This window comes from Sturnus vulgaris, chromosome 15 (assembly GCF_052056855.1).
Source record: "Sturnus vulgaris isolate bStuVul1 chromosome 15, bStuVul1.hap1, whole genome shotgun sequence".
In the NCBI taxonomy this organism is placed as follows: domain Eukaryota; kingdom Metazoa; phylum Chordata; class Aves; order Passeriformes; family Sturnidae; genus Sturnus; species Sturnus vulgaris.
In genome coordinates this window covers 4,700,459-4,709,070 of record NC_142257.1, presented here as the reverse complement: position 1 = coordinate 4,709,070, position 8,612 = coordinate 4,700,459, and the positions used below count along the sequence as shown (strand labels likewise).

Sequence of the window (8,612 nt, the reverse complement as noted above, 5' to 3'; positions counted from 1 at the left end):
CCACCAAGATGCAAACAAACATCTTCTGGCTTTCTGAAATATCTCTGTTCCCTAGAATTATGGTTGTGCTCTGGGGTTACACAATGTGCTGGATTTATGGGGGTAGGAAGCATTCAGAATCTCTACAAATATTGTAATTTATTACATAGACACCAGATTTTTAGGTCTAAATATCCATTACACTGGCTTTAAATTCTCTGAATCTTCATAAAATTGGGGGTGGTAATATCTGAGTGCTCCCAGAGGGTGTTTCCCTTTAATTAACAGGGCACTTCAGGAATCTCCAAAGGGCAGTGCCAGAGTGGGATAACTGCATGATCTAAGACAAGTTTAGGTGGGTGCCCTTCATGTGGCTTGACCAGATCCATTCCCCACAAAGCAGAGGTGAGAATATCAGTCTCTCACTGCCAAGTGAGTTACCTTTCTCTGAACACCCCTCCCTTCCCTCCCTAGAAAGCATTTCCAACATGCTGCCCCTTTGCCTGGCTGTGTCTCTCCAGGGTGGGAGCTTGTTCTTGTCCCTCCTTTTCCCCACTGGTTATCCCAGGTGGGTGCACAGCTCTGCACACTTGGCTGGAGCCAAGCAGAGCAGTGTCCCAGCGTGTCCCCAGGCTGCTGCTGAGATGGCCAGGCACAGGCAGAGCCAGGCTGGAGCCCCTGCTAGCAGAAGGCAGTCAAGCAGTAACCTCATCTAGAAAGAGCAGCTGATGCTTCTCAGTGGAGACCAGGGACTGCAGCATGGCAGCATTAGCCATGAAAAGATCTCTTCTGGGCATGGGTCAGTCCCCCTGACCCATGGGTGTTGTTCCAGTGCACAATTACCTTAAAATCAGGCCTGAAAGAAAAATCTAGAATTACCTGAAGTATTTTTAAATGAACATGTTTTTATGTGATGTTTGGCATTGTCCCTCTCTGAACGCTTGTCAGCACAGCAGGATTCAGGTGAATGGCTCTGCTAAAGCTCACTTGGCAGCCACCACAAATTCATGTTTCTTCTTGTGTTCAGCTCACCCCACCATCGTGTTCTCTCTCCTCTCCACACACTGATGCACAGACTGCTGCCAGAGCTGCATGGGGCCACCCCTCACTGTCACTGCCCCCAGCCTGCAGAGAGATCTGCAGGACAAATGCAGGGAAGCTCATTCTATCCTCCTACCAGCTAAGGCAATATGGAGCAGAAAACTAAAATAGTATCATAACATTCATTGGATGTGATGGAATTCCCATCACACTGAGCCTGGCTGATAGTAGGACCAGATTAAACTGTACAAAAAAAGTCCACAGCAATCTTTTGTTCCAGTTTTCTTGAACTAACCTTGTTTCACCCACGACCTCAGAATTATATTTGCTGTTAAATCTTTTGTGTCTGTAGTAACAATGCTCACTCACTGAATTTTTCTGACAAGTATTAAATAGTAAAAAGAGGAATGAAACACTACAATGTGTTCTAGTCAAGGGTGAGATAGAGTCATAGATATCACAGATTCATAGAATAGTTTGGGTTGGAAACGACCTTTAAAGGTCATCTAGTCCAAGCCCAAAAGAAGAAATGCTATGCAAGGAAAGGTTCTATGCTCAGGGATTTATTGATATATTTTTTCAGGCGTGGTCCCGTCCTTTAAAACAAAACTAATACCTAAGACTGTTCTGCTGCTTTTCCAGTGTGCAGACCCCAGAGCCTTCAGCCCAGGGCGTCCATTCAAATTACAGCAGCAGATCTGCAGTGTAAACCTGGTGTCCACGCTTCCCTGCAGAGCCAACAGACACCCCCAGGAAGCAAACTCAGCCCCACGGGTTCATGGATAACAGCAGCAGCCTCTGAGGAATTGGAGGGGTCACTCTAATCCAGGAAAGGCCAAATAGCAATCTGATTCTAGGCTCATGCTCAGGAAAGGGACACTGCCAGGCCACCCATAAAAATACATCTAGACCCGTATCTAGACTTTGGTCAATCCTTGGGTATCCACCAGTGTCTTTCAACAAACAAGACAGCTCCATACAGGTTTTATATCAGTCACCAAGAGGCAGTGTCCCTCTGAAAGCTGTGAGATTGGATTTCACAGTATATCTGAAGAACTGTATTAGAGCTTTAAGCAGAAGTATGAGCAGAAGGACTGGAAACTTGTCCCTGAAAAAAAGCCAGATGCCAAAATGCCAAAAGGAAGGCCTTTTGGATGTGGCGCTGACTCAGAAGAGGACTGGAGCTCTGAGCAAAGGCGCTGCCTTCAGGTTTTGATCCCCAACGTGCTCAGCATCCGAGGCTCTGTATGTTTTCTGTAAGTGTATGTATGCTGCCACCAGGGCGTTTGTTAAGATGGTAGGTGACGCCTAACAAAGGTCCTGAGGAGCAGAGGGGCTGAACACCCGCGACCCAGCGAGCCCAGCAGCACCGAGATGGAGAATCCCAGCCTGGTCCTGCTTTCTTACAGACCCAAACCCACTGTGCCAGCCCCACGCTGCCGAGGGGCTGCTGCAGCCGCTCCCTGCTCCCTCCCCTCCGTTCCCCGGGGGTGCTGGCGGCTTTCCCCTCCCTGCCGGGAGCCCGGAGCTCCCCGAGCGGGGGGAACGCGGCCCCGGCTCCGAACGGACAGAGCTGCGGTCCCGATCCCGATCCCGATCCCGGTCCCGGTCCCGGTCCCGGTCCCGGCCCCAGCGGGCAGGGCTGCGGACCCAGCCCCGGCCCCGGCCCCGGCCCCGGCCCCGGCCCCGGCCCCGGCCCCGGCCCCGGCCCCGAGTGGGCAGAGCCGCGGTGCCGGCCCCGGCGCGCATCCCCCGCGCCGCTGGGGGAGGAGCCGCCCGCTCCGCTCCAGCCCCTTCCCGCGGCGGGGGCCGGGGCTCCCCCCGCCGCCGCGCCGAGCGGAGGGGCCGGCGGAGAGCCGCGGAAGTGCACTTGCTGCAGCCATTTCCTGCTCTTTGTGCGGGCGGCGCGGAGCATCCCCCGCGGAGCATCCCGCGGCGCCGGGCATCGCCCCCGCGGAGCGCAGGTGAGCGGGCGGGGGTGGGCGCGAGGCTGCGCGGGGGCTGCGCGGCTCCATCCCCTCTTTCCCTCCCTCCATCCTTCCATCCTTCCATTCCGGGGCTGTGCCCGCCGCCGAGCCCCATCTCCGCGGAGCCCCGGGCGGGCGGGCGGAGCGGGGCAGGTGCGGGCCGGGATGTGCGGGATGTAGGGGCCGGGATGTGCGGGATGTGCGGGCCGGGATGTGCGGGATGTATGGGATGTATCCCACAATGCTCCGAGCTACCTGCGGCGCTCAGCCTGCCCGCCCGCAGCCGCCGCACAGCGCCGGGGAAAAAAATAGCGCAAATCCCCCTTGTCCTCCCCCCGCCCCGCATCCCCAGCACCGGGAAGGGGCCGAGCCCCGGGCCCCGGGCGCTGCAGGCCCCGCCGCGGCAGCGCAGGCAAAGCCGGGGTGGCGGCGGTGCTGGAGAACGGGGCGCGGAGAGGATGCTGATGGTGGGGGAGAGGCGAGGGCCGGCTCCCGGAGCAGCCGTGGAAATGCGGTGTTCCAGGGGGATGGGGGGGATGGAGGCAGCGCCGGAGGCAGAGGCAGCGCTGGGAATGAAGGGCTGGAGCAGGTCCGGGCTGTGCCGTGGGTCGCAGCCGGCGGAGCTGCCCCCAGCCCGGTGCCCGTGCGTGGGGCCGGGCAGCAGCGCTCCTTTGTGCTCAACTTTGCCCCCGATGCCGCTGGAAATGCCGTGTGCCAGCCGCATCCCTCCGGGAGGAGCGGCAGGCGGCGAGTGGAAGGATTCCTCAGGAAATTTCCGTGGGTTGGAAGGACCGGGAAAGAACGAGGAGGAGATGAAGAAGAAGCACGCAGTCAGCGCTCGCTGCGTGGCCAGGGCTGTTTTGGAGAAGGGGGCAGGGTGCAGGGTGTGTGTGCTGTCAGGGGACACTGCCAGCAACACAGCGTGGCCCCCTTTGCCATCTGCCGCTTCCCACGGGGGGGTTCCTGCCTGGGGGCTTTGGATCACAAAGGTCTCAAAGAATTAGGCTGAGTCGCTGAAGCCTCTGCACCCTCCTGCCCTGAGATAGCAAAAGAAAAATCACCCTCATGTTCTGTGTGATGACGGTAGTCTGGGGTTAGTCACAGAGATGGGTGACTAGCCCAGTGTTCTGGTGTCACAGCCATATAATTCTGTGCTATTTGCCTGCAAAGAAAATTTCTCTCTTCATTTTCTCTGTACAGTTGATTGTTATTAATGAAGCCTAAGGAATAGGGGAAAATCTTCCATTTTCTGGTCTCTGGAGTAAAGCAGAATGTGCTGAAATCATTTTCACTGAATTAAATGTTGTTAACAAACAGTTATCATCTTTGCATGAGAAGTGGGAAGATTGATTTTGGAAGGTCAATAATTGGTCAACTGTTAACAATGCTGGCCTGTATGATTTGGTTTCCCAAGAAGTGCTTTAACTGTCAACAGTGGGTTGCTTATAAACTTGCTCTAAATTTCTCAATTGTATTGGAAATGTAGTTTCATATACCTGTCTCCTTCCTTGACCCGCTTTCTTTGGCACCAGAAAAAAAAAAATACTGTTTAGTTATTCTAAAAGAAAGAAATTCCAGGATAATTGTGTTGCTGAGAGACAAGGATGGTGCAAATGCTTGGAACTCAGCCCTAATGGGATGGCAGAAAATATAGAGTGGAGATGGAGAAAAGCAGCTTCAGGAGTCATGCAGTTTGGCTTCCTTTTTTTAATGGGAAGGGTAATTTCATGGTTATTAACATCTGTGTCAGTGTAGAGCAGAGGCCCAGCTCTGCCAGCCTCACTCACTCTGCAAAGATCCTCCTGACTGTGGTGGTGGCTGCAATTACAAGTCCTGTTCATTTTAGGCAAGAGTAAAACTAAAGTTTTACACTGTGAAGTTATTTTTTACTAAATATATGTTTGTGGCCAGGCTCCTTTATCCTCCTCTTGCTGTCAGGCAATGGGTACCAGAAACTTGGCTTTTATACAACTGACACTTCGTTCTGCTGGGGATTTGTTGGGCCAGGATAGTGCCTGCCCACTGGTTTGGTGCTATTTTTGGAGAAAGAGAAAGCAGCATTCTCACAGGGGTAAAACTACATTCAGTGACTTTCACAGGTTACCCAGGGGCTGGGAATCAGAGCTGGAAAAGAATCTCAGATCCTCAGAGGGTGACCGGGTTTGTCCTCCTTCTGTACATTGCCATCTCCCCAATAAAAGTCTTTTTGCTGCTCACCTTACCCCAGGCTCAGAGGGCTTGGACTCTGAAAAAAATTCACATTCTTTTCTTGCCTCCTTTCCTGCTTGTGGTACCTACTACAGCACCAGTGGGAGTGTCGGCTGAAGGAGCAGGCAAGCTGAAAATCCTAAACAGCCCATGCCACTTCCCCAGAGCTCTGAGCTGTGCAGCTTGGGAGCTGAGCACACGTGCATGCAACATATTCATTATGGCCCTACTTCTAAAAGTTTTTATTTCCCCAAGCTGCTCAAACATTAAAGTCACCTTTGTGCTTCTCCCTGCAAGGAGGATGGCACTGCACCAGTACTACTGGGCAAGAATTTTGGTGGGGAAAATGTCCTGCAAGTTCAGATGTCCGGGATGTCCATCCTCACTCCTCAGAGCCATCCTGTGCTGCCTGTGACATCTGGTCCCCAGGCTGCTGTTCCCTGTGTCAGGAACTCTGCCTTTCCCTCTCGGGGTGGTGGGGCCATGCCGTGTGCATGGCTGGCAGGTTCCCCTGCACCATCTGAAGCCTCGGGTCCTCTGTGTGATCATTTGGCTTTAGAAGGTGTGGGGATGGCCAGAGGGTTTGCAGCTGGGGTGTGGGAAGGGGATGGGAAGTTTCTGCAGCAAATGAGCAGGAAGTGTGGGCAGCACTGCACCCATTAGCACTGATGCTCATGAGCACAAGGGATAAACAGCCCAGTGCAGCACCCCTGCCCCAGGTTTCACTGGGGTGGGGTTGGTTTCTGCCAGACTCACCTTCAGTTTTGCCAAAACATGTAGGATCAGAGGAACTTTGACTTCCAGAGAAGCCTGGTTCATCCAGGGAACCAGGGGCAGGTTATGGAGGTGGCTCCTGGCAGCCTGTGAGTCCAGAGGGGCAGGATGTGCTGTGGGTGTGCAAGGGAAAACCTCACCCCACTGTGCCTGTGCTAGCACAGAGAACAGCCCCGTTCTGGGCACGCTGCTGTGCTGCTCCCTGCTTGGGTGGAGCCCAGCCCATGGCCACCTGGGCCAGCCCCGTGGCCACCAGTGCCCAAGCACTGTCACCAGAGCACCACCATGGGCTGAGTCTCCTCTCCCAGCACAGCCACCCCACCCCAAAGCCCAGGTGGTGGATGGCAATTAAGGCTTTTTGATGAGTGTCCCCGGGGATCCCTGAATTCCCTGAGCTGGAGCTGCTTGGCCACTGCCAGATTATCTCAGAGCTGCCCCCCTTGTCTCTGGACAGAGGGGATGGAGCTGGATTTACAGCACAGCCCCAGCATGAAGTGTTAGAACCTTTTGTGCAGGAAGGTGAGGGAGGGCAGCACGGGTCTGGGGGAGTAGAGCTTCCCCTGCCATCCTCTCTGGATGGTCTGGGGGATGATCCAGGTCTGCTGGCCCTGGACCAGTGACCCCTCAGTCACTCAGACACAAGGCCCAGGGGAAGTCCTGGCTGACCATGCTGTTCCCTGTAGCTGCTGCTGGGTTCCCAGTTGGTCTTAAGGAAGGGTGGAGTGGAAACTGGAAGTCCTGATAAAAAAAACTCATGTGTTAAACCCTCAAAGTCTGTAGTTTTTCCAGCTGCGTGTGGATCCTTGCACTGCTCAGCCCTGGCAAAGCCTGGGGTGGGCTGGGGGCTGATTGCACCTCTCACTTGCAATGGCTTGATGTATTCTTTTCTGTTCATGTATTTCTGCAGCCTTCCTCTCTGCCTGTTTGAGTGTAAAATTTTTAGGGTAGGGACTGGCTTATCCTCCCAGGTGTGTGGACTGCCTGGCACAGCAGGACACTGATGCTGGATTTGGTACTCTTTCTCCTGGGGTGGCCCAAACAGCAGCAATGATTTTGTCCCTTGAGTTGCTGAGCTCTTTGGGTGTCATAGAGTTGTTTTGGGAATGCCTTTGATTGCAGTGAACAGACAGCACCTTGCACAAATGGCCTTAGAATTGGACTTAATTGGAATTAGACTTGGGCTCACTGGGGAATGAGCCCAAATAAACAGTCACAGCCCTCAAAGCTATGACATGGAATTTTACCTTCTCAAGCCTGAAGTATGTAATGAAATATGAGTGAGTAGCCAGGAGTTGTTCTGGGATCCCAGTGGCGGGTCCTGAGGTGCTGGAGGATGGTGGTGGAGCATGGTGAGCACTTCTGGGTCCATTTTGGGGCTGGGCAAGCTGAGCCTCCCCCTTGCAGAGCAGCCCAGGGAGCCTGCAGGCAGGCAGGCAGGCAGGCAGGCAGGGAGGGAGGAAGCTGCACAAATGTAATGTCTGCCTTTGACAGTTGCTACCATTTGTAACAGGAAACCATTTCACCAGACAGGGGTGAAGAAGGAAACAGAAATTTGAGTGTGGAGGGGAAAAGCTGCTTGATATTTTGCTTTTTTTCCAGGCACTCGTTTAATGCTGTATCAGCTGCAGGTACAACCAAACCTGTTTCTCAGCTGCCTGGTGCCTTGGGGAGGCATTTGTGGAGCAGGAGTGAGTTTTGCCAGGCTCATACGTATTCCTGCAGCCCAGGATGATGAGGCACGGCTACAGACTCCTTCCCTCTTATTTCTCTGGGGGTGAAGCCACCCCAGGAGTGCACATTGTGCCTCGCCCTTAGCTGTGGCCCTTGCTGGGTGTGTGTGTGTGTCTATCCACGGATGTCCCAAAGCCGTTGTCTGGAAATAAAAAGCAAATTTATTTTCTTGGAAGCAGTGGGAAATGCTGCTGTTGTATTTGGTGCTTGTGCAGACACTGCTGGAGCCTTGTGTCCTGCTTGCTATCGTGTCTGGCAAAAAAAGTTGCAAAAGCTTAGAGAAAAGCCAAAGAGATGATTAAAGGATTTGAAAACATGCTCTGTAATGAGGCAGGCAAAGAGCTTAGCTGGCTTGCAGGGTGTTTTATTGAAATGTGTGAGTATCTCGATGGGAACTTTGATTTAGGGAGCTCTACTGTCCTGCAGATCAGAGTAACAAAACTCAAAGGCTCACATTTCAAACTAGACAGGCTCTGAGTGAGGCAAGAAACACTGGAGGGGGTGTGATTTGCTAATTGAATGAGGTGTCAATATTTAAAGAATTCTCTCTCTGCAAATGTCTAAGTGCAGCAGGGTGTTTTTCTGGGAGACACAGGCTCTAGGTGGCTGCAGCTATTGCAGAGGATTAGGCATTAACTGGGGAAGCCCTGTGGCTGTGATTACTCAAGGGCTCAGCCTGGGTGACAGCCCTGTCCCCCGTGCCTGAGCACTCAGAGCCAAGGTGAGTGGCAGGGGACACAGGGACACACAGGTTTGTTCTGTGGTTTCCACTGGATGCCTGCCTGGGGTAAGCACCAGGGAGCTTTCAGAAATGTTTCCCTTTGGTTTTATTTTGTGTATTTATTTTCATTTATGCAACTGGTGCTGTTGGGCAGGCTGGGACTGGGCAGGGGATGCCACGTCAGTGGTAAA

The 8,612-nt window shown here is 53.4% G+C and overlaps 1 protein-coding gene across 2 annotated transcripts in view; it reads left to right on the top strand.

Annotated features, from left to right (window-relative positions):
• Positions 1-2,874: 2,874 nt before the first annotated feature.
• The window catches only part of CYFIP2 (cytoplasmic FMR1 interacting protein 2), a 51,150-nt gene continuing 45,412 nt past the window's right edge, over positions 2,875-8,612 (top strand). Inside the window, exon 1 of one of the 2 annotated variants that reach the window (XM_088173540.1) lies at positions 2,875-2,984. The gene's annotated coding sequence lies outside the window, so the exon portion shown is untranslated. The remainder of the gene's footprint in view (positions 2,985-8,612) is intronic. The other variant, XM_014875935.2, reaches the window with a different exon arrangement.